A 10628-nucleotide genomic window follows, 5' to 3' on the forward strand; every position below is an offset into this window, starting at 1 on the left:
ATTTTATTTTTATTTTTGCTGGATCTGCCAATTGTGTATTACAATCTTAAAAATAAAGGTTCTTAATTCCCATTGATGGTTCCATGAAGAACTTTTAACATCCATTAACCCTTTCCAATGCACAAAAGGTTCTTTATAGTGAAGAAAGTCTCTTTAAATGTTCTTTACACTAAGAAAAAGAAAGATTCTTTGGGGAAACTAAAATGGTTCTTCTATGGCATTGTTTTTGGAACCTTTATTTTTAAGAGTGTGTGAGAAGGGAACATAATTAAATGCCTAAATTGTCACACTTTGATTTAGGTGTGCGCCCTAAAATGCTTCCTACGTAGGCAGCTCACTAGGTGTTGGAACACAGCCTGCAAGTGTGTTGCCTAGATGCTATAACCTAAAATGAAATTGTGACAGTGGAGAATCCCGCTGTGTATTTGTGATATTCTCACTTGCCGAGTATTTTCAGTTGATTGAAGGGTGAGAAAAATTATTTGACCTTTCTGTCATTTCCCAGGAGAAAACGAGAGGCACTCACAAAAGACCTCCGTTGCTATGGTTATACCGCAGTACTGTTTTCAGGTTACTCTGATTATAAGCATGATTGCATTAACATAATCACAGTATTCTGTTTGCACGAACTCTGACTTCATTGCATTATAAACCAGTGAAAACATGAAGGCGGTGAATTTGTGCGTATGGATTTTTCATCGCTTTAAAACGCGTCCTTCATTAACATCAGAGACTCCTAATAAACATGCAGGGCAGTATGTCGTCTCATTTTATCTGAGCAGATGAGAAAGTTGTTTGATTTTTGTAGTGCCTTTGTCAATACCACAGCCAACAATGACTCATCACAACAACAAAGACGCTGTGAAGATCAGAGCAGGAAAAAGATGAGACTCTGAAGCTGCCTTGATGTGAAATCAAAAAACCAAAGAAATGCTGTGAAATTCATTAATTGTTTTCAGGCTAAGGCACATAATCCAATCTGTCTGCAGTCTTCAGACGCTTCTGTGGTGTGGAATGATTGATTAGATGCTGGAGTATGAGCTATTCATCAATGCCCATTCAAAATGGCAGTTTGATCATTTTCTAATAGAGCCGTTCTGCCGCAGTCACAACGCATTACTTCTGAAGACGCCATGGCAACGGCTTCTTCCTTCTAAGGTCATCGTTAGGCTTGGAGGGATGAAATGTGATTGGTTAAGATGACCTCCTGTCAATAGGCCAAGTGACAGGTCTATTTTGTGAAACTGTTCAATATGGGAGGATGTTTCAACGGTTGAGAACGATATAAGAGACGCAGTAAGCAGTGGCTTATTGCAGTCAGGGATAGATAGATAGATAGATAGATAGATAGATAGATAGATAGTTAAGATTCTCAGAGCAGGGAGTCTAAATCTTTCAGAGTCGTTTTCCAAACGAGCATGCCCGTCTGATCGATGCAGTGGTCGATGTTTAGTATGCTATTGAAGTAGAGCTTGGGGATAATGACGGTAATTGGCTGGTCTGATAGATCGCCACATTCATTCTGCCTTTTTGTATGGAAAAGAAGGAGAAGAAACCCTGGACTTTAATCAGGTTCAGAAGTGCTGTAGATTCCAGCTTGTTTTTCATGCACAACGAGGGATGAACAAGTATATATTATGTTGTCTTGACAACATACTGTTACTGATATAATTTATTTGAATATAAATATATACATACAAATACATATAAATATTTTCAAAATATATGCTGTATGTGTGTGTCTTTATACGTATATACATAATAAATATACACAGTGCACACACATATATTATGTAAACAAAATAAGCTGTTAATCTTCTCAAATTGTGTTCGAGCTGCAAACTGCACATCAGATCAATAGTTCAATCCAGTGGGACGGCTGTGAACCAATAATACGAGTGATTCTTTTAAGTGAACTATTGAGAGAGAAAGAGAACATGAGGGACAGAGAGAGTGTGTTTATGCGTTTGTGTGTGTGTGTGTGTGTGTGTGTTTAGTATGGATGTATGTATGTGGAACAGTATGGATGGATGTTGGAGTGGATTTATTTAGCTGCTGCAGTCTTTCTCATCTATTTGTAGGGCTTTGTCGCAAAGGCTTTGTTTTTTCACTCCCACACACACTAACACAAATACACTCAAGAGCCAAAGCTGTGTATGTATTGCTTTAAACCTACACCCACATCCATCTTCACTCGTCAGTGTGTGTGTGTGTGTGTGTTAATTAATATTTAATGAGCTGCACCTGTGAGACTAATGCGCTGTGACTGGGATTCCCTATTGCACAAACACACACACTCACACTGTTTAGAATAACATACCAGCATACTATTCTTATTACTTCTATAGCATGCATAGTTTGCATACTATTCTAGCACTTTTATGTGGAATCACCTGCTAAATTAAATATGCCATGTATTGAGATCATGCCAAAAATGTGGCATATACAGTTTGAAATCATTGCATAATGAGTACTTCTTCTCATGATTTTTTCAGTATACAGTATAGTGTTGAATAGTAAACTATACTGGGACTGGAAATGGAAAGTTGAGTTGAGTGCATTGCATGTTTTGATATAGTATTCTGTACAGTGCGCACATTTGGCAAATGTCACAGGTAATCCAGATATGCATATTACATTTGCATTCTGTACACATACCAGTGTTATTTTAGTATCACTGAAATACTATGATAGTTTTTATTAATAGTTTGAATTAGGTTTTATTTGTATATTTTCCATTTTGTAATTTTGTTGTGTTTTTGTCTTTATTTCTTTTTTATTATTATTATTTATTTTAAATGTTTTCGTTTTAGTGTTAGTTAATCACCCTAATACAAAAAAAGGAAGAGTAGTACAACCAAATCTTCTGTTCAAGTATTATTAGCTCCATTACAGGCCCATAAAAACCATTGTCAGATCAGATCAGTATTAGATGAATCCCCCACCCGTGAGCACAGCAGGACGCTGAACTAACAAAAACCCCCCGTCATGCGATCCTTTACCCCTCTAATCTCTGAGCACATGAGATGTGTTTGCTCATGGATTATCATCAACACCCCAGTCTGTTATCACATTTACATGGAGCATATCACAACGCTGAGCTTCTATATGACTTATATTGACACTATATTAGACTGTATTTGTTACTACTGTAAAATCATTATAAATGGGATCTCCTTCAAATAGAGTAAGACATTTTAAGAATAATTTTATCGTTATTTAATATCACGTAATTTTGGCTGAAGCTATATGATTGCTAATACATTTCTATAAGGGATTTCTATTCAGGATAAAATGTCTGACGGGGCAAGGCTGTAGTGCCCCCTGTAGTTAATGTTTATTATAGGCTTTTGTATTGACATAATCATTAGCAGACTTCACAAACACTTATAACATGAAAACATTGTTGTGTAACAGATTTTTTTTTCTTTTTTCCCCCCATAATACACTTTAGCTTTGCTGCTGGTCAATGCATTAGAAAGGATTGACTAGTTTTGAGAGCATATGCTATTTATTGTCTTGGATTATCATTATTTCTGCATTTAATATTGTATTTAAATTTTTTCCCTTAAAAAAATTATATGATCTTATGTTGTTACATTATTTTAACTCATCAAAATTGTTTGTTATATGAAATCAATATAACATTGTTTAATGTTTAATGTAATTTAGGTTGAAATGACTTGTACAACCAAGCTGATTATACTTTAAATGTTTTCTTTGAGTTTATATGTTTTATAGTGAATGGATGAGGAATTAAAAAAATTATATATTTCCAAATACAAAAACCTCAAACAAACAGACAGACGGATGGACGGATAGATAGATAGATAGATAGATAGATAGATAGAAGAATGGATGGATAGAAGAATGGATGGATAGATTATATATTTCCAAATACAAAAACCTCAAACAAACAGACAGACGGATGGACGGATGGACGGATAGATAGATAGATAGAAGAATGGATGGATAGAAGAATGGATGGATAGATAGATAGATAGATAGATAGATAGAAGATAGATAGATAGATAGATAGATAGATAGATAGAATGATAAAAAGATAGATAGATAGATAGATAGATGAATGGATGGATAGAAGAATGGATACATAGATAGATAGATAGATAGATAGATAGATAGATAGATAGAAGAATGGATGGATAGAAGAATGGATGGATAGATAGATAGATAGATAAATAGATAGATAGATAGATAGATAGAATGATAAAAAGATAGATAGATAGATAGATAGATAGATAGATAGATAAATAGATAAATATTTCATGCTTTGTTCTGTTCTAGATGTGTTTATTGCCTTCATGCTTTGATGTAGTAATATTATCATCTTCATATTGGATAATAAAGGAACTTCAGATGGAATATGATGCTTGTGTTGATTCCAGACACTGAAGCTGGAGCCAGTGGGCTTGAGAAACACTTGATTTGCAGCTGTTCTCTTTCTTCCTGTTTTTCTCTCTCTTCTCAGACTGAATTTCTTGTTTCTGCAGTATTATGTGCTGCTTGTACAATATTTTGGTTTTCCATTTAAAACGATTTCAAATTTCTCATTATCCACTTTTTGTCTTATTAGAGGTTTGCCTCTTTTCAGTTACAGTACATCACTTGCAGCCCAATCACGTGCCATGTAACACATGCATATAACACTGTGAAGCTGAGTGCCATCCAAATGAATTATCACTTCTCAAGTGTGCTCTGCTCTTGCCAGGACATCTTTGAATGTTATGTAAGCTGGCTTTGTAAGTTATTAAAGAATATTTTTTCACAGCACAGATGTTTCGCCTGGGAGTGTGAAAAGACGGTGAGAAAGAGCATGGAGTCATGATGATGAGGCAATACAGAGATTACATAAAGCAGAAAGAGTGATAAGGAGTGACAACATTAAAGGTTGTACAGTTGTTCTTTACTGTACAGACGCTCATTCAATCTATGAATGTGCCTCCATTTATGTTATGTTGATCTGATCTCATTGCAGTCTGTTTTTGAAGCACAGTAGCTGCTATCCAGCTGGTCCATGTCCTGTTTGGAGTCTGAGAGACCCGGAGGTCTTATAATAGCTCAAAAACACTAACTTAAAAACATATTAAAAACTATAAATACATAAACGTTATTATACAATATATTTATTGTGCTGCCTTTAATTTATGCTATTTTAAATCAAATATATTTTAACTGGTAAAAAAACATCCACGTACATTAAAATCACACACATGTATAAATATGTTATAATGAAAAAAAAAAAAGTCTCAATGGTCCTAAAATAGGCCTCATTTTGCTTAAGGAAAATATAATTATATATCATATTTAGCCCCAAAATCATAAGAAATCAATTATTTTTATTATTTTAATAAAACATATTAATACTTTGCACAAAGAAAATGAAACCTTTATTTAAATAAGATGCATTATATTATATTATATTATATTATATTATATTATATTATATTATATTATATTATATTATATTATATTATATTATATTATATTATATTATATTATATTATATTATATTATATTATATTATATTATATTATATTATATTATATTATATTATATTATATTATATTATATTATATTATATTATATTATATTATATTATATTATATTTTCTGGACATTTTTATGTCAACCATTTTTAGTATATTTTCGATGATGTTTCGTTCTCACTACAAAGTATTTATTTAAATAGTTAATAAATAAATAAATAAATAAAAGATGTAATAAGAATCATAAATACAATGATAGTGTTTTGTTATGTTATGTACATATTATTTCATTATTACGTGTGTGTGTGTGTTTGTATGTATATGTATGTTTTTAGTCACATTCTTTATAAATTTCATGTGAACTGCTCTATCCATTTATAAATTAATATGATCAAATCTTTCACGTAACTAATGACATTATTTGTCTATTCATATATGCTTCTAAACTTCACAGAAAGATGAAATAACATCAAGTCCCCACTGAATACCTACGTGGGACACATTGATGTCCTAAAGCGCCATTTAGTGGTTCAAAAATGTATTGCACATTAATTTTCATATTCTCTTGATTAAGTCGGTTTGATCCTAGTTATACTGACTCATCCATGGGAATTAGATGGAAAACTGATCCATGGAAAATGCTGATCCATGCAAACGTCACATTTAATTAAACACAGTTTCACACCCGGCAAAGGCCCAGAGTGCATCAACACAAACACACCAGATATTCCCAGAAGTATGATGGCAGTGGTGCATTGCAGACATATTTTATATTAGTTTTGCATTCTGTGTCGGTTCAGAGGACCAGAGGAAAGTGGGCTAGTTTGATCCGTTTGCACCGACACAGCCTGCTGGGATCAAACAATTAACCTTCAGTATATTGAAAGCAACAGGAGAATGCTAACGCAAAACCTTGCAAATGAAATAGCAGCAGTTGCTATAGTAACTTGTGCTGAAGTCTAAAGGCATTTGTGCAACCCCATACAAGAAACATCTGTCATTTACTCAAAGTTTACAGAGTCCTGGACTTACTGTAAATACTTTAAAAAAAAAGGTGGAACATGAAGAGAACTTGGGAAGATGGGAAATTTATTGTGTTGTAACATGAAAACAGTTTTTTTGAATGCATGGAATATGATTTGTTTAAATTTATAAAGATAAATGGCCTATCCAGTTCTTTCTAAAATGTTAAAACAATGCTTATGAACATTTAGCCATGGTTTTACTACAGTAACTCTGAGCGTTGCATGCTATTTTGGTGGAAATGCTTTATAGGACTAATACTTAACGCCAAAGTTGTAGATGAGTTTGTTTCTTCATCAGAACAGATTTGGAGAAATTTAGCATTACATCACTTGCTCACCAATAGATCCTCTGCAGTGAATGGGTGCCGTCAGAACAGCTGATAAAATCACAATATTCCACAACCAATCCACATGTCTCCAGTCCATTAATTAATGTCTTGTGAAGTAAAAAGCTGTGTGTTTGTAAGAAACAAGTCCATCAAGACATTTTTAACATTAAACTGTTGCTTCTGGCCAAGATATGAGTCCATAATCCGTAATAACGCTTCCTCCAGAGTCCAGCGAAAAAGTCCATCCCCTGTTGTCCTCTAACATCAAAATCCACTGACATATTTGTTTACAACTTTTTAAAAACTGTTTTCACTTGTAAACACTGCTTGGTCTGTGCATATTTCTCTCCTAATTCAGACAAGACGACTTTTTCCACTGCAGAAAGCAATATAATGAATTATGGACTGGAAGCAATGGTTTAAAGTAAAAATGTTTTTATGATGGATTACAAAATTTCAGCTTTTTTGCTTCCAAAGAGTTGTGTGGATTACTTGTGAATTGTTGGAATGTTTTTATCAGCTGTTTGGACTGACAGTCTGACGGCACCCATTCACTGCAGAGGATCCACTGGTGAGCAAGTGATGTAATGCTAAATCTATGGGTTAAATTGACTTAAAATTACTCAAATTGAAGTTTGTTCCTCGCTTAAAGGAATCATATGACTCCAGAAGACATAGAATATAGCATATGAGTCACGTGGACTACTTTTATTTTAAGATATTTATCTATTATTTTGTTACTTATGGTGTGTTTTGTCATACACTGTAAACAGTTGTTCAAAGAACTGCATAATGATTCTTTAAAAATTGCTCCTTTTGCATTTCACAGACAAAAAACACAGCTTACACGTTTGAAATGACATGAGGGTGAGTAAATAATTTTTCTTTTAAAGATTTTGCCTACATTTTAACTTCACACTCTTAGAAAAAAAAGGTCCAAATCTTTCACTGGGGTGGTACCATTTTAAAAGATGCATATTAGTACCTTAAAGGTACATATTAATACCTAAAGAATACAAATTGGTATCTAAATGGTGCGTATTAACACCTTTTAAAAAATATGCCTCCCTAGTGACAGCTTTTGTACCTTTTTTCTCAGAGTGCATATGAAATTCAAAAAGACATAAAAATGAGTAAAAAACAACAAATTAGAAAAAGTAGCCGCCCTCATGTAAATATCTTTGCTCTATTTTCTGATGTTTTCCTTCGTTGTACACATTAGTACCTAAATGGTGCACATTCGCACCTTTTGTGACAGCTTTTGTACCTTTTTTTCTGAGAGTGCATATGAAATTCAAAAAGACATAAAAATGAGTGAATAACATTGAATTAGAAAGAGTAGCCACCCTCTTTCCTCAATTTTCTGATGTTTTCCTTGATTGTCAGTTCTTTTTTGTATTACAGTTTGAGTGTTGCGTGTTTGCTGATGGCTGATGGGATGTACTGCCATATGGCCGTGTTAACAGCTGCCTGCATATTAGCAGCAGGGATAATCTATAGCTTTGTGCTGAACATAATTCCTAAATGACAACAATGAGTTTGTTCAATCCCGTCACGGTACCTTAACTCCCGCCTCATGATGGGGGGGTTGTGGGGTAACTATGGTAACGGGATGTATTAGTCATCACTCATCACAGAGTGAAGTATGTGACGGGTGTGCACACGACAGAGACTGAGTGTGATGTATATTTTTCATCAATTTGAAATGCATACACCATCACACCCAAACATTTGTACATCTTCCCTCTGCTTTCGAGTGTCCTGGAGCCAGCAGGGCCTGTAAATTGAATGCTTATGTAAGACATATAAAACACACCCGTCTTGTGACTAATGCCTGTTTTAACATGCTACTGCAATTTGTTGTTGACAGATAACACAGTCCTGTGATGTGTTTTTAACTGCATGTCGCAAAAAAATGCATCATTAAAATATGTAATTATATCAAATTAAATATTCTTAAATATTTAGAATATGAAACATTAAATGACATAATTATTTATATAAAAGATATAATTACGTGAAATAAAATGATAAATAATGTGACATTTTTGCATCATTAATCATATAGTATTTTAATCATACTTTTATAGGTTTTGTTAATACTTTGAATTGTGTTTTCTGTTTTATTTTAATTTTAAAGTTTGTCATTTATTTGTTTTGTCATTTTTATTAATGCACAAAAATGAGAGCTGAAATAAAATAAGTTGACTTTTTAAAAAATTATTTTATTTTAGTTCAGGTTTAATTTGATTAAAGTAAACTTTTATTGTTTTAGTTTTAGTTAACAATTATAACCCTGATCTACCCTAGATCTGTCAGATTGGAATGGGTCAAATGAATTTTAATGCACTGAATGCAAAAGGTTATAATATAATACTGTGCAGGTAAATAATTCAAGATTTATTAACCTGTTTAATATCGGACCATTCCAGCAAAGATGCACACTGATGTTTTTATTTGTGTTTAGTGTACTAGTGTACTATATGTATGTATATATGTGTGTATGCACATTAGTAAGGTTCTGGTTCATTTTCTCCATTATGAATAGTTGTTGTAATGTGATTCATCTCAGAGCTGATTCGGTTCATGGTTATGAACTCTTTTTTTAAGAATTGTTAAAAATCTCTATAGAGAAAATGAGCAGGAAAATAGCAATTCTGAAAAAGAGGCTGGTCACTGTTACCTCTATTACTCTACATTGGTGTGTGTGTGTGTGCGTGCGTGCGTGTGTGCGTGTGTGTGTGTGTGTGAGAGAGAGAGAGTGCATGTTATTATCTGTGCTGAGTGTGTGTAATTCAGACCTATGGGACACAGCTCTAATTGCGTCCTGCAGCCGACAGTTATAATTACATAGCATACTATGACAGTCAAACTGACAGACCCAAATGAACAGAGAGACAAAATAATGAGTATTGTGTCTTTCTGTCTAGTTCTTTCTTTTCTTCCGTTATCTTTCTCGGAATATTCTCTCCCAATATTCATTCTTTTTCTCCAATTCCCCAATGCTCAGCACCAGTTGCATTCGGTTTTGTTATTCTCATATTATTCTGTTTTCTGCACCTATGCCTTTCTATTTCCTGGACATGGAATGTATCAGAATGTATACTACATCATATACTGCATCATATACTACTTTTTTTTTTTTAAGAGAAACCATTATTTCTATTATAACAATATACAGTATACAAATTAGAACAAAAACTGTGTGGTAAGAGGTATGCAAGTACTCCATTGTGAACACAGCCATGAAACTGCAGAACAGAAGAAAATCCCTATGTCTTTGACCTGCTATTCCCTGTTATCAGCTCAGGTAGGCGCTGTTCTACCCTATAATGAAGTTACAGGCTTTACAAATATTCAGACCATGTTGTTCTCAAACAGTATGACAAAGGGCGTGATGAATCACAACATCTGCTCTAAGCTCTTGTCCAGCAGAGAATGAACATCACAAGCCTGCACAGCCTCACCCCAAACACAGACGAGGGGGATTTAGGATCACGTCCAACCAGAACAGGTGTTTTCCTACAGACTTACTCAAACACACACATACACTCTATGCTTTGTCTATCCTCCTGATGATATACATGTATGTATATATATATATATATATATGTATATGTGTGTGTGTGTGTGTGTGTGTGTGTTTGTACCTGTTTTTCTATTCTGGTGGGGACTTAAACCTGAATACACACAGACTCATGGGGACTCGTGTCACGGTGGGGACCTAAATTGAGGTCCCCACGGGTAAACAAGCTAATAAATCACACA

This window comes from Sinocyclocheilus rhinocerous, unplaced genomic scaffold (assembly GCF_001515625.1).
Source record: "Sinocyclocheilus rhinocerous isolate Xijiao unplaced genomic scaffold, SAMN03320098_v1.1 scaffold2189, whole genome shotgun sequence".
Classification (NCBI taxonomy): domain Eukaryota; kingdom Metazoa; phylum Chordata; class Actinopteri; order Cypriniformes; family Cyprinidae; genus Sinocyclocheilus; species Sinocyclocheilus rhinocerous.